The sequence below is a fragment of the Schistocerca americana genome, chromosome 8 (genome assembly GCF_021461395.2).
Source record: "Schistocerca americana isolate TAMUIC-IGC-003095 chromosome 8, iqSchAmer2.1, whole genome shotgun sequence".
Classification (NCBI taxonomy): Eukaryota; Metazoa; Arthropoda; class Insecta; order Orthoptera; family Acrididae; genus Schistocerca; species Schistocerca americana.
Genome location: NC_060126.1, coordinates 235,254,446 through 235,276,334, shown reverse-complemented (window position 1 = coordinate 235,276,334; position 21,889 = coordinate 235,254,446).

Here is a 21,889-nt window from a genome sequence, read left to right as displayed (position 1 = left end):
ATTTATGCGTTTCGAAGGTCAAGCCTTAATACTCAGACTTTTTTTTTTTTTAAATAATCAGTCCGCTGATTGGTCAGACGCAGCCCACCACTAATTTCTCTCCTGTGCCATACTTTTCATCTCAAAGCAGCACTTCCAGCCTACGTCTTCAATTGTTTGCTGGATGTATTCCAATCTCTGTCTTCCTCCGCAGTTTTTACCCCCTACAGCTCCCTCTGGCAGCACTGTAGTTACTGTCTGACGTGTGAACAAATCTCCTATCATTCAGTCCTTTCTTCTTATCAGTGTTTTTCGTATATTCCTTTCCTGGACGATTCTGCAGAGAAACTCCTCATTTCTTACCTTATCATTCCAGTTAACTCTCAACATTCGTCTGTAGCGCCACATCTCAAATGCATTAATTCTCTTACGTTCCGCTTTTCCCACAGTCCATGTTTCACCGCAGTACAAAGCTGTACTCCGAGCGTACATTCTCAGAAACTTTTTCCTCAAACTGAGGCCTATGTTTCATACTAGCAGACTTCTCTTGGCCAGGAATTCCCTCTTTGCTTAAGCTAGTCTGCTTTGGATGTCCTCCTTGTCCGTCCGTCAATGGTTATTTTGCTGCCTACGTAGTAGAATTCCTTAACTTCATCTTTTTCGTGACCCGTGACTATCAATCGTGATGGTAAGTTTTTCGCAGTTCTCATTTCTGCTACTTCTTATGAATTTCGTCTTTCTTCGATTTGCTCTTAGTCCGTATTCCGTACACATTAGACTATTCATTCCATACCTAACGGTTATATCAAAGCACTGTTAATGGATCATTATTCGAGAAACGGTGGGCGAATATGAAGGAGAATGACGCGCTGAATAGAAAGAGATTTACAAGTCAAGACTTCTGTAATCTTTGTCAGAAACTGGCTAATATTATCAAATCTATAAAGACATACGCTGTGATTGAAGATAAGGAACATTTTAGGAAGTGAAGTTGACAGTCACCGGAGAACTGGTGTCTACAAAACACTTGCTATGCGAACTACGTAAGTCAAACTGGGAAGTCCTTTAATTTAAGGTACAAAGAACATAAGGACACTTTTTGGGTTGACAATTTCGAGAAGTCAACTGCAGCCACCCATATTCATGAAACTGGCCACACCATGTTGAGAAATGATGAAGATCTCGTAATTTTGCATATACAAGATAAACTTAAGAAACTGGCTCTACAGCAACAAGTAGTGATTACCATACGTAGTGTCGCAAATCCTAACACATTAAATGAACAGCTTGCAGGTGACACAAATAACTTTTTCAGTATCCTTAGTTATTTAGTGTCTTTATAGTATACTGTAAGCTTTTTGCTCATGACGGAAGATGCATTTCCTTGCCACCGGAAGTCGATAAACATCATCTTTATTTCTTGAGTATCTCTTTGATCTCATGTTTGCATTCATGAGGACCTCATTCGTGTTACCTCTATGTTTCCCTGTGGGATGTGGAGTTTAGCAAGACACGCGGGCTGGGCACGCATAGGGCCGTTATTGTGAGGATGACAATACCTTTGGACCAAATATCCCATTCCATTTTCATATATTTTTATTAGTTTTTGGTGATGGGGATGTTCATTTTAAGAAGACGCGGTTGCAAGGTAAGTAGTCACGTTATTTTGTTATTTTTAGTGTTCTCGTTTATGTTTCGCATACGTCATTGTCAGAATTTTGTTATACAGTAATGCTGAAGATGAAAATTTTAACTTCGAGAAGCGATAATTCTAGTATTTTTTACACTATAAATAGGTGGCTGAGCCGAAGTTTTAACATTGATGTCCGGTACTATCGTAGGAGACGAGATAACACGGGAGGCCACCATTTGATGAAAGCCAGAGAACACACTTTCACCGTACGTTTTGACGATAGCCGGCGAACACACTTCCACGCTGTGTTTTTCCTGCACACTCAGTTTTTCTGTGTACCACTGTACCTGTCTAGTTACACAACAAAGTGTCTTTTGTTGCCCATTAAAATACCAACTGCAAATTTATATCTATGATAATGAAAATCGGTTGGTTGTTGAGTGATGGCCAAATGGAGACAAGCGGAAAAAATTATTTTCTTAACAATTTTGGATCAAAAATGTTTCATGTTTACTGCTGGGGTCGTCCACGCCGCCACCCAGCTTTGCCTTCCTGGGAATGCAGTGCCCGAGAAAGTGATGCAAGTGCGGTAGAGGTGTGTGCAAGAAAAATATGAGACTGTAACAGTCGGGCGTTGTACGTATGCATTCTGAACCGAGCGATTTATTATTGTGAAATGTAGGTTGGTTCAAATGACTCCGAGCACTATGGGACTTTACTTCTGATGTCATGAGTCCCCTAGAGCTTAGAACTAGGTTAACCTAACTAACCTAAGGACATCACACACATCCATGCCCGAGGCAGGATTCGAACCTGCGACCGTAGCGGTCGCGCGGGTACAGACTGTAGCGCCTAGAACCGCTCGGCCACCCCGGCCGGCATTGGTATTATCAATACGAAACTATCACAGAACGACAAAGTGTGAAAATAGACATGAAGGGCCAACACTTTGACGTGCTAGTTCAACAAAATTCAAAAGAAGGGCTTTTCTAACAGTTTCACATGGCTGTAAGACCTTCCTGCGCGTTCTGCTCAAGTGGAGGGAGACTGGAGAGCAACTGAAGCAGTAAAATCACCATCTTAAATTTTCTCCACTCTTTATTAATTTAGTCTCAAAAATTTTAGAGGTGACAGGGTATGTTAGCGCTATGTACGTATTAAAAATTCGTTTCTATTGAAGTCTCGAATGGGTCATATGGATGGAATTTTTTTTAATGTCCAGTCTGTCGCAAAATTAAAAACACAGTGAAAATACCACGAAGATTTGCATGGATGTGATAACCTGTTTGTATTATGTCTGTTCATTGCGTCACGTCGCACTTTTCAGTTCTGAGTATACAGAGAGCATGTAAAGGTGCCTAGGCAATAGTCTCCCTCCGGGTGCGAGGTGTGTGCCACTTCTTCATACGGAGGGGCTCCACCTGATTTCATACAACCTTCATAATCTAAATGCCATGAGTCACAGCAATTTGTGACAGTTAAGCAGGAACTTTTAAGCGGAAACATACAGACGTTCACGATGCAGGCGGCCAAGGAAGGAAGCGGGTGTCAACAGACGATCTTGTGCAGTGAGTTGATCAGGCGATTCGAAAAAACCGTCTACGATGGCAAATCAGAACAGGTGATAAAAAAATTTTGCAGCAGGCATTGTCCTTCTTCGTGACAATACTCGACAAGAAACTGAGGGTGCAACAAAGATGCTCCTGTAGCGTCTTCGATTGGAAATACTTTTTGAGTTTCCTGTTCATCAAAAACCAAAATGCATTGTACATGTTTATTAGTTTCAGAAATATAAACGTGCCAAATCGGATTCTTTTCATACACCCTGTACTGCAACCTGTTTAACAACTAACGAAAAAACCTACGGTTGTTTCGTGCTAAAGAATAAGTTTATGACAATATTAAGAGGTATTAATGATCGTTAGAACTACCTCGTAAGTCATAAGAACTATTTTGTAGTAGTGTCATTGAAGCTTTGGTTTTTCATATCAGTAACGAAGATTTTTTAGACCTCCGTCGTCGATTCTTGAACGAGTTGACGCATGAGCATGAGGGGATGCGGATATAGGAGCACGTCTCCTCGGTATTGGTTACCGCACAATGCAGTACAAGGCGCTTGCGTCCTCTGCGGAACACCCTGAATCATTTATTATCTACCGTTCGGGGACCACTACTTCAACGTAAGCTAGCGACCGCTAGTCTGGAAGTGGGTGATAATATTACACTGTCATAACAAATATATTAACTCAGAACTACATGCAGTACACAGAGCTGTTAGATACTTTTCATTAACCTACTATTTTTTTATGAACTGTCCGAATACCAAAATTTAAAATTATTATATATTAGGTGATATCTTAAATTATTTTTCTACATTCGACAATTTTTTCTTTCAAGTCTTTGTTGTCCAAACGAGTCCTTGATTACTGTTGACAATAAAATTTCTGTAACTGTACTCCACTTCGAACGTCTCCTGAAAAAAATACAGCTGCGTTAAATATGCCTGCAACATTTACTTTCAAAGTCTTTCCAGAAACAGAGAGCTATAGCACAGTTACTTCTGTGGCAGTTCTTATCAGAAGCATAACTAAAACTCCATTAAAGAAACCAATAAAGGAACAGCGTCGATTGCTCGGCTAAAATAGAAAGTTTCAGGCAGAGTTCCGTGATTTACATCAATGGGACTCCTCAAAAGATCTTATATCCGGCCATTAGGGAAGATCCACGGCAGATAGAAGAGGAAGATGTGCCGTTAGCTCACCCGGTATAGCACACCGGGGAATAGCAGGGACTGGAGATCTTCCCAGATAATCGCTGCGTCTTCCAGGCGATTTAAGCTGTCTGCGCACCAGGACACACGTCCTACTGCCCGCTGTGCCATGTAAACGACTTAAAGAGCGAAAGTTGTGAGGGCCAGAAAACTCTTACGATTTCACTAACGGCATGCATGGCCATGAAAGCTACATCAAACAAGAATAATCTGTGGTAGTGTTGGAAGAGGAGATTGCCGCTGATACAGTCTTCTTTCTTAAAATTGTTTTTACGTTCGTGTCGTGTTCATATGTTTTCTTACAATTCAAGATGTGACATGTAGTCTGGCTGGGACACTCACACAGAAACGTTTGATTTGTAGTTCATGCAACACAATGCTCAGTGAATTCTCCAACACACTTTCCACAGTGCGTGAAAGTATTTATTACTGCTGGATTTAAATGCCGTGAATATTAATAAAGTAAAAATGTACATTGAAAAGTCTTATTCTCAAGGATGCTTAAGACCAGGCAGTCTGGAATTAAACTCTGAACAACGTTGACTGTGAAGAAAGGGCCAAAACCAATAAGGACAACTGAAATCACCGATCTGCGCCACACTTGGTCTCAGCAACACTAACGTGGAATCTGAAAGAAACTCTCATAAAGAATGGGAAGTATGTCCAGCGATACCATTATCGTGGAACTGCACTTAATCGTCGCACACACTGATTCGAAAATATGATGCTACATTGTATTGGCGCACACCTTACGTGTGCAAGGAGATTTTACAGAAAAACAAATGTGAATTCGACAAAACAATAGAACGACTAAATCGCAGCAGCTAAACTTGAACAATAGCCTCTTAATTTATAGAACGTGATTTTCACTCTGCAGCGGAATGTGATATGATATGAAACTTGCCGCGAAAGGCAAAGGTCCCGAGTTCGACTCTCAGTCCGGAAATCAGTTTTAATCTTCTTAATTTATGTTTTGCGAAATTGAAAGCTGGAACTTGATAGAAACAGGTCACTAACGCTCCGATTGCAAGCTGCTACCCAAACTCGGGTCAGGCAGTTCCCAGCTTCTAAAACATTCACGGAAGAACACATTTTCCACCAAGAACATCGAAACACCGAACACCGTGTAGAGAGGGCTATTGTGCCGTTGAAGGCACATAATGCGAGTAGCGAAAGTTAAGACACCTTTCCACGAAAATGGTGCGAAGTACACCGCCCTTCGTGAAACACACAGAGACTCCAACTTCCAAAATTCGTTCCCTCACAAAGTTAAAGCAAATGTACAGGTGAGACACATAGGTGGAGCGCTAGAGAGGATAGAAAAACGCATGCTATAGTCTGCAGAAATATCCATGGGTATTAAGTTTTTCGCCTGCTACAAGGTGGCAAACTTAAATATCGTACACCACTGTAGTGCTGAAAGGTTGTCACGTTTCAGTGTAAGCACGAGTAATATTGTTTAACCTCCACTTGCATATTATCTTTTATACCCTCTCTTCAGAATATACACAACACGTCAGCACAATAATTACGGAGAGTTCATTTCACTCGTTCCCGAGATTCATGAAGACTCACTTTTGTCCGCCACCTGCATCCACACGCTCCAGCCGGCCTGTGTGGCCGTGCGGTTAAAGGCGCTTCAGTCTGGAACCGCGTGACCGCTACGGTCGCAGGTTCGAATCCTGCCTCGGGCATGGATGTGTGTGATGTAATTAGGTTAGTTAGGTTTAAGTAGTTCTAAGTTCTAGGGGACTGATGACCACAGCAGTTAAATCCCATAGTGCTCAGGGCCATTTGAACCATTTGAGCCACACGCTCCAGGTGGTGTGCGTCTCGCGAGACTAATTACGGGACATACTGCATCACTGTCAACAGTCCGCCCCCTAAGCTGAGTGACTATTGTAACTAGTTATATTTTGGCCATGACATAATTTATGTGTATGTATTGCATTACTGAAAGTTTTCTAATACGTGGTATCATAATGTAATTAGTGGTGACAAATAAACCAACTTGTGTGTGTGTGGGGGGGGGGGGGGGGGGGGGGGGGGGAAGAGTGACCAGTTCGTCTAACTGCCATAAAGCTGGACCGGGTTCGATTCCCAGCCGGGCCGTAGATTTTTCTCATTTCGGAAGCTGGGTGTTATCTTCATCATAATCATCTCATTATCACCGACGCGCAAGTCGCCCAATGTGGCGTCAGCTGAAAAAGCTGTCACCTCGACGGCCGAACTTACCCAGATATGGATTGCCGGCCATCAATGCGAGATGGTCATTTCATTTCGCTTCCCAGATTAATATGGCACTCTTATTAGCGGGTCCAAATCGGTTCTCAGCGCAGCTGCGGTTGTTATAAAGTCTTAATAAGTGTCTCCAGCAACTCATTGACCATTGATACAGGGTTAAAAGGTCGTTGTTTCAGTAGCCTTGGAGGTCACAGTGAAAGGAATCAGTCTTATCCCTTGCACTCTTCAACATTTATGTGAATGACTTCCCTAACACAGGCAATACGATGCTTGCCAGTCTACATACGATACAGCCTTCCTCACTAGCGGCCGTCACCGTAAAGCAAAGGATCGAAGACTGCAAGCCCTGCTGACAACAGTGCAAGGATGATGGTGGATGAACAAAGCGCATCTAAACTTCAAGATGTTCACCGCTACGTATTTTACCTCCGAGAGGCCTACGACCGACACCAGCCTTTCAATAAATGGCTGTCCAATTTCTAAGGTGTGGGCTTGCCCTCAAGGCCCAAGTCCAGGAGAAAAGACGATGGACACTGTGTCTGGAGAAGGCACTACTGCCCTTCTTCCTAAGTCACAGACTTGGAAAGAACACGTAATACAGCTGTACAAGGCCAAAGTCCTATCTCCAATTTTCTCAGTTCTCTGTAGTGGCATTTTTTGTCGTCTGCCCAGCGACTATCAACTACGGCAGAAACAGGTCGTCGGAAACAAAGTTCTCCGATAGATAGTTAGACGCAGCGAGACAGCTGAACATTGCTTCCTTACACGACCATAACAGAGAATAACCACAGCAGCTAGTCGACGTAACAGACAAATTAATGGAAATCATATGACAGGCATGGCATGTCGGCACAACATCTCCCGAAGCAAGAGATCGCTTTAAGGTGCCAAGATCCATCACTGATAACTTGCACCCAGGACACTTGCTAACTTAAGGCAGAACAATTAAACTACGTTAAACTGAAAGAGACCTGACATGGTCCGTGGAAAATTCTTTCAAGAGAATAAATTAAGGCATTCACCCATAAACCAAACATGGAAGAAGTAGGGCCGCCAGGGTCTTCAGACCACGAAAAAAAAGACATGTTAAATGGTGTGAATCAATGTAACCACACTGAAAAAGTCAAAGATCCTAAAATCTGACGACCACCAACAGCCACACTACCACCTCCAACAATTTACTTGAAGCTTTCGTCGAAATCTCTAGAAAGACAAAGCAGGATGACAGTTTTTCACATTGTAGGTAGAAAGAAATATCAAAATCTCGACAATTTTTCTTCATTAGAGCCAGCTGCATGATACTGTAACGCCGGAAATGCATATCCTCCTATTTCCATCTATTGTACTATAAATTTGTTTTCCTTATTTTTGTTACCTGAATATATGACATTTTTGTGTCTTTATATATTGTAATTGTTTTACTATTTATATATATATATATATATATATATATATATATATATATATATATATATTTATGCATTTATGTCGATGTATAATTAGTTTGTTTTGTAAATATTATTTGTATTTTTACGCTGGGTCTTGCCTAGGGAAAACTATGCTATCGAACGAATACATCGATAGGTCGTGTGGAGAACGAAAGTGTTTAGGATCTTTGGTAGTGTTAACTCTGCCGCGTGGAACGCGGGCTGAGCAGGGGGAGTCTGGCTGGGGTGGTGCAGTGGAGCAGGTGTGTTGTGTGACGCTCCCGCGAGTTGTCGCGCTTTCGGGGTTGGGCAGCATGTAATTGCGCTCGACTTGCTATGATAATTTCTGACACGGTGTCGCGGACGGGAAGCATTAGCTGGCGCACATCAAGAGCCCGTTTCGCCTGATGACCGTGTCGAGAAGAAGGCGCGCCAACATCCAGCTTCTGCAACAGCGACGGCCGACAATGAGTGACTGTCGCCACCTCCTCGATCGACGGCTTCAAACCTTCAATCAACCAACAAGGAAGACTGGAAGCACGTAAAGTTTTAGAACTGTATGGCAGTCCTCAGCTTTTCAAACTGTTCAAATCACTAAATTACAGCAACGTAGCATGAACCTTTGTTGCTCATTGTCCCAATTGCATTACCAAGCAGGGTCCCTTCCTTTTCCGGAATGAACCCGAGTGTGGTTGAAATTCAAACGCCAGCATCATTCGATTTCACTGCATTAATTTCAAAGTTCAGTTAAAGTATTCATAGCTGGCTACAATATTTAGATTACACGAGCACAAATTAAGAGAGCGAGTTTTGTTAGCATATTTTAGCTTACCTGTGACTGCAGCTCAGCTTGGTACGTACTAAATTTTACTATTGTTAACTGTTCAGAATAATTTAATTCAAGTTCGAAGTTAAATCTCTTATTTCTAAATTGCGTAGATTCAAGTAGCCTTCGAAATGATTGTTGAGGTAGCCCAAGACTAACTGTATTTTACTGAATTTCGATATGCTTCAGAAACAAAATTCACTATTAATTTCAGTCACTAAATTAACTTTCAATTTTCCAGTTTTATTAATTCTTTTGCTAAATTAAGTCAGAGTGTAGCGAAATTTATTACTTCTGACAAACATTCAGTTTTCACACTACACGTGTCAACCTTCAGTTGCCACGCTTCTAGTGCTAATTATATGTGTAATAACCTTTCCTTTTCAGTTACTATAGTAATTGTCCTTAGGACTGGCGACCGTAATTTCCCCCAAATCTCAAACATCTAATTAGTTAATTCTTAACGTTTACTCTTTATTAACTTTACCCCTTTTCAAAATTAATTTCCACCAGTTTCATTTGCATTTTTCCTTCCATTTAGATGTGACCTTTTCCTCCCTCTTTACCGACAGATTAACTTCGGTGACGATTGCTTTTCCCAAATTTCCATTAGGTACACGCGGTTTAATTTTTCACTGTCATGAAGGTCGATAAGTGAGGGGGAGGTTACAATACATATCAGATTAAGACAGATTTCATACACGTTCTCACCAAAATTGTTATCGCAGGTACATGAAAATCGTGGTAAAGCTGAAACAGTCTGTCGTGAATAAAGATTACTTACTATATGTAGCTATTTGGTGCATCTACACTAAAAATCAGGACACTTTAAATTTTCAAGCACATTAATGCATTTCGTTATCTTTGGTTAGCCCTTGACAAGAACGTCCTTTACATCAGCCACCAGCACGAACTGATTTATCAATTCACTATTTCATGCGAAAATTTTGCCTACAAATCACACATACACTTACCACGATCCAACGCTCGCCTATAAAACCGCAGGTCACTGGTCAGACTTTCCTACTCATTTGCGAGTTCTTGCATGCTTTTCATATAGGGAGAAAAAGTGTTGATCATTGAGGATCAGCAACTTTCGACATCAGAAGTCATAAGACACTACATCCGCACTAGCGGGCCCACCACTCGCCTGTTCAAAAAGGTTCAAATGGCTCTGAGCACTATGCGACTTAACTTCTGAGGTCATCAGTCGCCTAGAACTTAGAACTAATTAAACCTAACTAACCTAAGGACATCAAACACATCCATGCCCGAGGCAGGATTCGAACCTGCGACCGTAGCAGTCCCGCGGTTCCGGACTGCGCGCTAGAACCACTCGCCTGTCAAACACTGGAGTCGTGTCAGTCCACTTCCAGATTCCGCAGTGGGAAAACCGCTCCCAATATTGTTTACACATATCACACCTATATTGCTGAGACTTCAGAACAGAGCGTCTGACTTGTCCTCATAACACGGGCAATCACACTGCCCATCCATCTGCTTCTCGTGCTAGCGGCACTTCGCTTGAAAGAGCTGATTTCTGCAGGGGTTTCTCAAAATATTATTCTCTGCTAAGTGATAGTGGGACAATACCAGACAGTTTCCAATCCTTAAAACAGCATAGTAAAATCCAACCACAACATCCAGCATACATTGTGTGTCTCGTGGATTAGGGAAAACAAGCACATCGAACTGGCCGGATGCCGACACTCGCTAACAGCCATTCTTACATCTTCTAGCGTGTCCGTCTATAGCAGGGGCGGGCAGGAATCCTGCACATGTGCGGTGCACTTGCACGCGTGCAGTTAACAGGTGTTCCGCGTGCACACAGGGGCAAGCTGGCCACCCGCTTATCTCCCATCCCCACCATACCTTCTGTCCGCTCCTTCCTCTGTAATGCGTTTTGTTTCCTAGCTTGCTTTATTGAGTGTATGAATAAGGTTAGTAGGAGTGCTTGAAAGAAATCATGGTTTGAAAGAGTACCTATTACCTACGATACGTTTTATTTAATTATCACAGGTGGAGTTTACAAAACGTTTAATATCTGGAACAAAATTTCTACATGCAGACAAACACAAACAGTTACGTAAATTTTCATCACTGATGTTTGCTCTTAACCGAAAATTATTAATTCAGCAAATGGTTTTCCAGCTCTCGCTATATTAAGTGCAGTCTTATAACTTGCACATACCGCTGGCTCTGAGCACTATGGGACTTAACTGCTGTGGTTATCAGTCCCCTAGAACTTAGAACTACTTAAACCTAACTAACCTAAGGACATCACACACATCCATGCCCGAGGCAGGATTCGAACCTGCGACCGTAGTGGTCGTGTGGTTCCAGACTGTAGCGCCTAGAACCGCTCGGCCACTCCGGCCGGCCAACTACGACAGATTCATCTGGTATCGTCAGATCGCTCTTCTTACGCTCAGTCAATTCCCCATCCGCTCAGAATCCGACAATAAATTGTACTCGTCCTTGTGAAATTTATTATAATGGCCTTCAATACTAAACTTCCGTTGACCAGCGAGAATACTGCCACATATTAAACATTTTGAATTTTCACGTTTTTTCACAAAGAAAAAATGATTCTCCCATTACTTTTTAAAAGTTAGCAAATCTCCACTTCTCCGTTTCTTGAAATACAACGTTCACTACATAGTGCTCGCTTCGCATCAACGTCCGCAGCTTAGCCTGGCACTACACTGCCGCAACCTGCCGGCTGTCGCCACAGCCCCGGTCGACGCCTGCACGCGAGCAGCACACGTGCAGCGCTGTGCGCTCATGAGCCGCGTGCAACGTTTGCCCGCCCCTGGTCTATAGGATCAGACGCGAAATGAAGTAAAATTCTTACTGAAAACTCGGTCTGAATGGGATAATTGCCCTCTAATCCCTCTTCCGAACAGGTTTGGTTATTTGAATTTTCAATACTGTCTCCAGAAAAGACAAAGACTTACACAACTTGGAATCACCGTTCAAATATCGTAGGACGATTAACATCGAAGCAAAGTGGAGAAGAACGTCTGTTAGACGTGTTACTGCAAAGAGGTTCTCTGACTACAAAAGAGATCTGTTTTGAAGACTGATAGATTTACAGATTTCTATAACTTATACAGGAACACTGTCAAAAATAGTGCATAGCCTTTCTTTCTTTCTCTCTCTCTCTCTCTCTCTCTCGCTGAAGTACGTAACCGTCCTACGGTTACAAAAATAAATCATTCTTCTCGCATGTTGTACTGTAATAGGACTAGTTCTCTGAACAGTGTTCTAGCTTTTCACAATCTTGCCGCGAGAAGCAGCATTTAACTGTCAACGGGTGAATGTGCTTGAACGAGCCAAACACTTGTGAATAGTGAAACGAGCTGCGAACACGTGAGATAGTAGCAATAATAATATCGGTATATTTTATAATACACTGAGCTGAGAAAAGTCAAGGGATACATCCTAATATCGTATCACACCTTTGCCCGACGTAGTGCAGCAACTCGACATAGCATGGAATCAACCAGTCGTCGGAAGTCATACGCAGAAATATTGAGCTATGCTGCCTCGCTAGCCGTCTATAATTGCGGATGAGTAGCTTGTGCCAGGCTGTGAGCACGAATTGACCTCTCGATTATGTCCTATACATGTTCGAGGGATTCGTGTCGGGCGGTCTGGGTGACCAAATCAGTCGCTCGAACTGTCCAGAATTTTCTTCAAACCAATCGTGAACAGTAGTGGCCCTGTGACATGGTACATTGTTATCTATAAAAATACAGTCGTTGTTAGGAAACCGAGTCGCTGCAAAAGGTCTCCAAGTAGCAGAACATAACGATTTCCACTCAATTACGGTGTAAACATAGCTCACGTCATTATGGAGCCACCACCAGATTCCACAGCGCCTTGTCGAAAACTTGCATCCATGGTTTCGTTGGTTCTGCGCCACTCGTGAATCCTGCCATCAGCTCTTACCAACTGGAATCGGGACTCATCTGACCAGGCCACGGTTTCCCGGTTGTCCAGGATCCAACCGATACGGTCGCGAGTCCAGGAGAGGTACTGCAGGTGATATCCTGCTGTTAGCAGAGGCACTCGCGTCCGTCGTCTGCTGCTGCAGCCTATCAGGTTTGAATCGCGCTGCACTGCCTTAACGGATACTTTCGTCGTATGTCGCACATTGATTTTTGAGGTTATTTGAAGCCGTCTTGCTTGTCTGTTACCACTGAAAACTCTACGCAAGCGCCGCTGCCGGCGGTCGTTTAGTGAAGGCCGTCGGCCACTCCGTTGTCCGTGGCGAGACGTAATGCCAAAAATTCGTTATTCTCTGCACATTCTAAACACTGTTGATCTTCGAATACCGAATTCCCAAACGATTTCTGAAATGGAATGTCCCATGAGTCTAGCTCCAACTATCGTTCCGCATTCCGAGTATGTTGATTTTCTTCGTGCGGCCGTCATTACGTCGGAAACCTTTCCACATGAATCATCTGGTTGCAGATGACAGCACTGCCCATGATTTGTCCTTTCATACCTTGAGTGCGGGATACCACCGTCATCTGTGTGGTATGTGCATATAGCTATACCATGACCTTTGTTACCTTAGTGTGAATGAACAGTTACGTATTACATGGAATGGTTTTTAGGGCCGAGAGAATCTTCACACCTAGTATTCGGGAGAAGGGGTGTCGGGAGGGGAGCGGAGGGAGAAATAGAATAGGAAATTGGGGAAATTCAAAATGAAGCTTAACTAAGAAACACGTGGTTAATACACACGTCTTACTGAATAAAAATGCTGCTGTTAAAGTAAGAGACTTTTAGGACGCCTGGGACTAGAAAAGAGAGAGGAAAGGAGTTGGAATTTAAGTTAAGCGTAGTAAATCAGTTTGAACTTGCCATGGAGGTGCAATAAATTGTTTGGAAGACTTTTTCTATTCCCTTCTCGGACATAAGCGAAACACTTCATTGTTTTACTAACTCTATGACGAATATGCTCCCCTAAGGACCGGAAAAGTAAGAAGGGGACTTGCATCTTGGCTAAATGAATAACTGAAACATCTCATGAATCCTAAAGACGCTGCACGTCGGACAGGCAGACTACGCTACATGCTTGAAAATCATATGTCCTATGGAAATACTGCATGATTTTGGTGTAGGGAAAGTAAAAGCAGAAGCTAAACACATGGTCTCAGCCAAAAAACTGAAATGGAACTTCACATTTCCTATAACGACAACTGAATCACAAAATAAACGGAGACTCACTTGGGTAAACGACTGTAGCCACAAAAATTTATATTTAAAGCAAGTTACTTGCAATACCGTCAAAACAGCCACCATGCTATTACATCAGCATCTACTGGACATGAAGCCACCAGAGACTAAATGATGCAGCTTGTTACTGCCTCCTGTAACAGATATTTTCAGCTACTACTTAACCACAAGTGTTTTTCTCGCGGTTTGGAACAGCCATTGCCTAAAAAGGACGTCGCCACAGCATCTTCTGATTACCGACCTAGTAGCACTCAACCTACACTTTCCCAGGCCTTAGAATACATAGAATACCAGCGAACAGGCCGGCCGGGGTGTCCGAGCGGTTCTAGGCGCTACAGTCTGGAACCACGTGACCGCTACGGTCGCAGGTTCGAATCCTGCCTCGGGCATGGATGTGTGTGATGTCCTTAAGTTAGTTAGGTTTAAGTAGTTGTTAGTTCTAGTGGACTGATGACCTCAGAAGTTAAGTCCCATAGTGCTCAGAGCCATTTTAACCATTTTTGAACCAGCGAACAAACTAAAAACAACCTCCGAGAGGTATTCGAATCAAGTTTCCGTAAACATCGGAGATGCCATTTGCCTTAATAAAGGTAACCGATGACTTGAAGCTTTCCATGAATGCACAAGAGACTACTATCTTGTGAATCTTCGATTTCAGCAAAGCCTTTGACATTGTCGACTTCGACATTGTACTTGCCAACCTGAGCAGAATAGATGTTTCGACAAGTGCAGTGCAATGCTTTTGCTCATGTTTGATGTCCCGCTAGCAATACATCATGTCCACAACCGCAAAGTCACAATGGCGGCAAGGTGTATCACGCTTCCCACAGGGTTTAGTATCAGATCTTATACCCTTTTCATTGTACCTAAATGATGTGTGAACGCCAGCTGGTGTGGCCGAGCGGTTCTATGCGCTTCAGTCCGGAACCGCACGACCGCTATGGTCGCAGGTTCGAATCCAGCCTCGGGCATGGATGTGTGTGATGTCCTTAGGTTGGTTAGTTTTAAGTAGTTCGAAGTTCTAGGACACTGATGTCCTATGATGTTAAGTCCCATGGTGCTCAGAGCCACTTGAACCATTTTTGATGTGTCAACAGTTTTGTCCAACTGAAAATAAAACATGTACGCTGATGACCTCCAGTTGTGTCTAATAAACATGAAGGCTGGTATCGCGAATCTCAGTACCAGCCTGTGTACACAATGGGCACAGGATACAGGATTACAGTTCATTCCAACCAAAACCCAAGTGGTACTGTTTGGTCAATCTCGGTTCGTTAGTCCGAAATATCGGGAATCCTCACCACCTTTAACCCTAAAAGGGACAGATAGCAACTTCTCTACCTAAGCAGAGAGTCTAGGACTAATAATAGATGAATCTCTAAATTCGACTGAGCAAGAAACGGCATTGTGTAAGAAAGCATCTGCATCTCTCTATGCCTTACAGAAACATAAAAAGCGCTTCCCTCTCGACTTCAAAAAGAAGTCTTGTGCCAGCACTTATACTTCCAGTTATAGATTCTATCGATGTTATCCTACAAGGCTATTCTCAGGAAACCTCATGGTGCCTGGAAGTTTTTGTAGGTGTCTGCGTTCGTTTCTTCTGTAATATTCGACTCTTTGATCATATTTCACCATCATATGTACAGCTGTCCTGGCTGCGTGCAGACAAGAAACGAGATTTCCATACTCTCTGCCTTTTCTACTGCCTTATCAACGAGCACTGTCCCTCGTATGTCTCCTCCATCTTAACGCTCACTTCCAAACAATATGGCCGGTAGATCCGTTCCCATCTGTGAAAAATCCTTTCTGACCCACTCCATCCTTCATCCAATTTCTTGGAGTACTTCTCTGTAGCAGAAACTCGAGTCTGGAATAACCTCTCGCATTATATTACAGAACTGAATAGCATATCCATCTTCAGAATGCAGTTAAATATTATCTGCTAAAGAGACAATAAGGATTACCATTGTCACTGTAAGCACTAGTTACTTTTGTACAGTCTTCTTTCCACCAGATCTTTTTCTTTTCGAAGTATCCTTAGACGGTGCAGTCACCCTCAACTTTGTTTCCCCAGATTTTGCTGTATCGGAAAACATCTATCTCGTACACCTGTCAATTCTATTTATATCTGCCAGCATCATTGTTGTTAACATTGTCAGTATTATTATTATTACTGTTATCACTATTGGTGGCAACAGCTGCAGCAGTACAAGTAGTTCCAGCATTAACTTTGTTAGTTAATAGTCACTATTATTTACTCACGTTGCCACGTTGGCCACTCAGATCATTCTAATACTATTTGTCATACTCAAATTGTTATTTCTTATGAAACTATGACTTTGAAAAGGCACTTTATGTATGTAACGTTGGTCCAATGTGGGAGAGTGCATGAGTGCCCTAATCAGATCAGTTTCAATAAATAAATTATACGATGCTTGGAGAAATTTCTACCACACTTGCTGCACTTATGACATACTACATGGGGGGGAAAATGTACATAAGACATGAAATTTATTGCCACATTTAAATTGTGTGATGATCTGCAATTCGTACCTGAAAACTTTGCCTTTCGCTGGAAAGCGTTCTACCTGGTGATCTATCCGACTATGTCTCACGCCCGGTCCACACAGCTTTACCTGTCAAATTTCACAGACGTTGTCCTAGACACACTGCCGAACGAACACTCCTGGAAGAAATGCGGACACATGGGTTAATCGTAGGCCGGGGGATTCTTTCCAGAGTGAATTTCCACTCTGCACACAGCTTTTAAAGCAGTAACGATGGCTCGTGAGTCCTTCTCGGGTAGCTCAGTCGATAGGGCCCTTGTCCGTGAAAGGTGAAGTTCCTGGGTTCGAGTCCTGACGCGCCACACAGTTGTAATGTGCCAGTAAATTTCATATCAGTGTACACTCCACTCCAGAGAAAAAAAAATCCATTCTGGTGGCGTAAGAAATTTCTATAGATATAGGGGAAGATCTGGGAACCCTTGAAAGCCTGGTGCTGTAACTACACTTAAAGTTTATCGTATATGAAGTAAACAATAGCGCATTTTCGATTGTTGGTAAGTTTACTGCTGGGATTGCTGTTGGATGTGGATAGGCTAGGTTTCAATAAAATCATCCAATCAAAATGGAATTTTTCTTATCACAACATGTGAAGCCTTTTCTTAGTGTATTTTCTGTAGATACAGTGTAATTTATGAGGAATTCACATAATTTGTGAGATGATACTACAAGTGAAAATAAACCGAAAAAGTCTTATGAAAATGTGTCCTATCATGAGTGACTATGAAGACAAGAGTGAATATTACTTACCGAAATTCTGTGTAGGGGCTATGGTAGACGGAATAAAGGTCAAACAGATTATTGATCCCCTCTGAAAGTGGTGTTCAAGAGGTTCCCCATCCATCTCAATGCACTTAAATTAAACATCATTACTAGAACTTCTGGCATACTCCTCAATTAGACATTTAGGGTGAATCAATGTGTTGGTGGGTGTACTGTGGTGCCCATAGAACATCATCTCGGCGGGCTTTAATGCGGGCAACAGCTCAAAAATGGTTCAAATGGCTCTCAGCACTATGGGACTTAACATCTGAGATCATCAGTCCCCTAGAACTTAAAACTACTTAAACCTAACTAACCTAAGGACATCACACACATCCATACCCAAGACAGGATTCGAACCTGCAACCGTAGCTGTCGCGCGGTTCCGGACTGAAGCGTCTACAACCGCTCGGCCACAGTGGCCGGCCGGGCAACAGCGTTGGTGCTGCGAGCGACAAGTTCTTCACGTGTATCCACCTTCGTAGCGATGCCCATCCTCCTTTCACCAGCCCCATAAACAGAAGTCTAATGGGGTTAGGTCGAATGATCTGGCAGATCAGTTAATGAGTCCGCTGCGCCCAATCCACCATTGTGGCAATGTGATATTCAGATACTAAGCTACTTATCTGGTACGGTGAACCGGTGATCCATTATGTTGCAAGTACATTTGCCGTAGTTTCTCCACTGTCACATCTTCCAAAAGTGCACGTAGGTCTTCTTCCAGGGAATATGCGTATGCTGCGGCTCTCATGCGATTCGGCAGGAACACAGGCCCTGTCATCAGGTCATCAGTCATATCATAGCAAACGCTCACTGAGAACCTAACTTGAAATCTCGTTCCTTTAATGTCATGTGAACTCTCCATTGCCAATGTATGAGAACTGAGTGTGTTCGCGACAGTACAGCGTGCAAATGAAGCCTCAACTGTAAATAAAGTGTTTGCACGACGTCTCTGTGTACAGCCAACAATTCATAAAACTGTTGTTTGATTACTGAGTCACCTGTATGCAGATGTTCTATGGGCTGCACGTGGAATGAGTACAAGAACTCGGACTATAGCGTGTGCCACACTCACGTTTTCAGAATACCTAGCTGACGACTAATTCACCGCGTACTGGTGGTACCATTGCAATAATGTTTTCCCTCACCTCGCCTGACTGGATGGCATCAGCTTCTGATGTTACGTGTGGACTGAGTTGTGTTCCAGAGTCCCTTAATGTTTCAAAAATCCTTGGAAATGCCCTGCTACAAAGAATCCGCCGACCAGGGATATGCCGGCCGCGGTGGTCTAGCGGTTCTAGGCGCGCAGTCCGGAACCGCGCGACTGCTACGGTCGCAGGTTCGAATCCTGCCTCGGGCATGGATGTGTGTGATGTCCTTAGGTTAGTTAGGTTTAAGTAGTTCTACGTTCTAGGGGACTGATGACCACAGATGTTAAATCCCATAGTGCTCAGAGCCATTTGAACCATTTTGAACCATTGACCAGGGATATGTCTCTGGTTTTCCGTACAGCTACAAGCGCACTACCAGTTTAGCACACGCATGCAATTAACATGCCTGCGTGTACTATAAGGGTGAGCGTTTGTGGCACAGATTTTATGGAATTTCTCAATTAAGTAACACAAAAGCAATATATGCACACAGCCTCACGACTGCTCACTGATCCATCCACGATTGCACACTGCATGTGCTTGCAGCTAGCTGTTGCCTCGGTGTGACGCCACAGTGCTGCCATCTGTTGGCGAACCCTCACACCTATTGCAGGACTGATCGGTCACCTGTTCCACCATTATTCTGTCCACCACAGGCCTCCATACCAGTTCAGTGAGTAATATTTACTCTTGTCTTCATATTCATTCATGTATGTCTGTAGCCTTCAACCCACTCCAGTTCCGTAACGATCGAAAATCGGACACGTGTTCATCAGACTTCTCCGGTTTATTTTCACGTGTTGATTCGCCTGACTGATTATGTGACATTCCTCCTGAATCACTCTGTATGTCGACAACAGTAATTATTGAGCTGAATTTCCGCATGTTTTGTGTTCTGGAACACGATACAGAACTGCGGTGGCTGCTGTTGCGCCCTGGAGCAACGTCTCTCCGCTCCAGCAGACCAGGCCGCCAGTGACGGGAGCCGCTGTGTGTGCTGGAGACGGCGGCGCCGCCGTTTGACGCGCGCACAAAAGTTTACCCCGCTGCGCCGCCTTATATTAACATTCCGCTCGTTTCAGCTCGTTCCTGCACGGAAATGAAACGTCAATCCTCAGAACGCGGCGTCCTCGGAGGCTGGGTTCCTTCCACAGACGACAGCTCGCGTTTAATTTAACCACCACTACCACCAGCTGCGGAGCTTCAAACTAAAGGTCATGTTGGTCAGTTTCCGGTGTATGACGCCCGTGATGTATATCAGAGTTATGCAGTTCAAACTAGAGAAAACGTTCTTAATTTCGCATACAAAGTAATCCTAACCTCAAATAACAAATGATTTCTCTTTTCTAGTTACTGCTCAACAGACAAATACCTAATTCAGTATACTTGGAAGGAGAGACAGCATTGTTCGTATATTTTTGTTTATTATCGCAAAATCGATTTTCGGTCACTTAGTGACCATCTTCAGTGCTGTAATATATAACTTAAATTAGTAAGCACTGATGTCAATAAGCTTACGGCGATCACATAGACTCAATGAGTCTATGTGATCGCCGTAAGCTTATTGACACCAGACTCAATGAGTCTATGTGATCGCCGTAAGCATATTGACACCAGTGCTTACTAATTTAAGTTATATATTACAGCACTGAAGATGGTCACTAAGTGACCGAAAATCGATTTTGCGATAATAAACAAAAATATACGAACAATGCTGTCTCTCCTTCCAAGTATACCCATTATCTGGTCGTAGTGCACAGGACACTATGGAGTCGCCAATCAACAACCTAATTCAGTAGTTAAAGAAAATATAAGTATCATATTAGTGTATTATCAGTACAACTTTCCTCTGCTAACTGATAGGTTCCATAAAAAGTTTTGTCCAACAAAGGAAGTATACCAGATCGAAAGGTGAAACTGAATAAAAATAATTTCGAAATACGAAGTTGCGTCTGCTCGTCCACGCATCAAGGCAATTTATCAGCGAATGTCTGTGTTTGAGTATAATCGATATCTGAAGGTTAACTGAAATAGTTTACCAAGTGAGGAGCTGTGAGTGTTAATATTGCAGACCTCAAAACACGTAACACTTGACAAAAAAGACAAAAAAAAAAAAAATGGCTCTGAGCACTATGGGACTTAACTGCTGAGGTCATCAGTCCCCTAGAACTTAGAACTACTTAAACCTCACTAACCTAAGGACATCACACACATCCATGCCCGAGGCAGGATTCGAACCTGCGGCCGCAGCGGTCGCGCGGTTCCTGACTGTAGCGCCTAGAACCGCTCGGCCACACCGGCCGGCACAAAAAAGACAATTTTTTAAGCAAACTATTATTATAAATTTCTTTTAAAACATCAAATGTGTCGAAAATAAATGAATGGAAGAAAAACAGAAATAAGAATTTAATACCAGGAACTTGTAAAATTTTCATTCGAGGTTTGGATTTGTAACATTACGTGGAGTTTCTGTCTCCAAGTAAATGAAATTAAGCACAGTGTGTCAGATAGAACAGACAAAAACTTTTGAGTTAACACAAGTCCCACAGAAATGAGTGGACCATCAATAAATAATTTGTTTCAACTTAAGTTAATGGCTGTAAGCACAGCAGATCAGAACACGCAATGATCTGCTATAAAACAGTCTCAACTTAACTATTACTCATATTGGAGAAGCGTTATTAATGCTTTCATAAATTGGCGGCAGTGGTCTCATTAAAGTAGCTAAACATGGAATCCAGCTGAATGCAAATCATAGCCGAGGAAAATTGCAAAGTGTGTACAACGATTTTAAATTACAAAACATAGGCCATATCCACACAAGAAGATACAAACTGAATTTCAACAACAACGCCCACATGGCGTCAATTAAAGCATTAGGTCGAAACACTGAACTTGGCCGTGAGTACGAAATGAATTATGTCAAGCAGCACAAATAACAATAATATGCACGTCAAAAAGAGTTTTAAATCACCCCGGTCACCATAACTCCTGAAAATAGACGTTGACTGTGGATATTGTATCACAGACACAGTCCCTTTGACTGTTCAGAGATGTCATTAAACACGCCCGAAGATGTAAACAACAATGCATGAGCAGCGCTTATTAGACGGAGGAGATTCAACCATGCCTCGACGGTCAATACCGCGGTTCGATAGCGTCCGCATTGTTACTTTGTGCCAGGAAGGACTATCAACAAGTTAAGTGTCCAGACGTCTCGTAGTGAACCAAGGCGATGTTGTTCGGACATGGAGGAGGTACAGAGAGACAGGAACTGTCGATG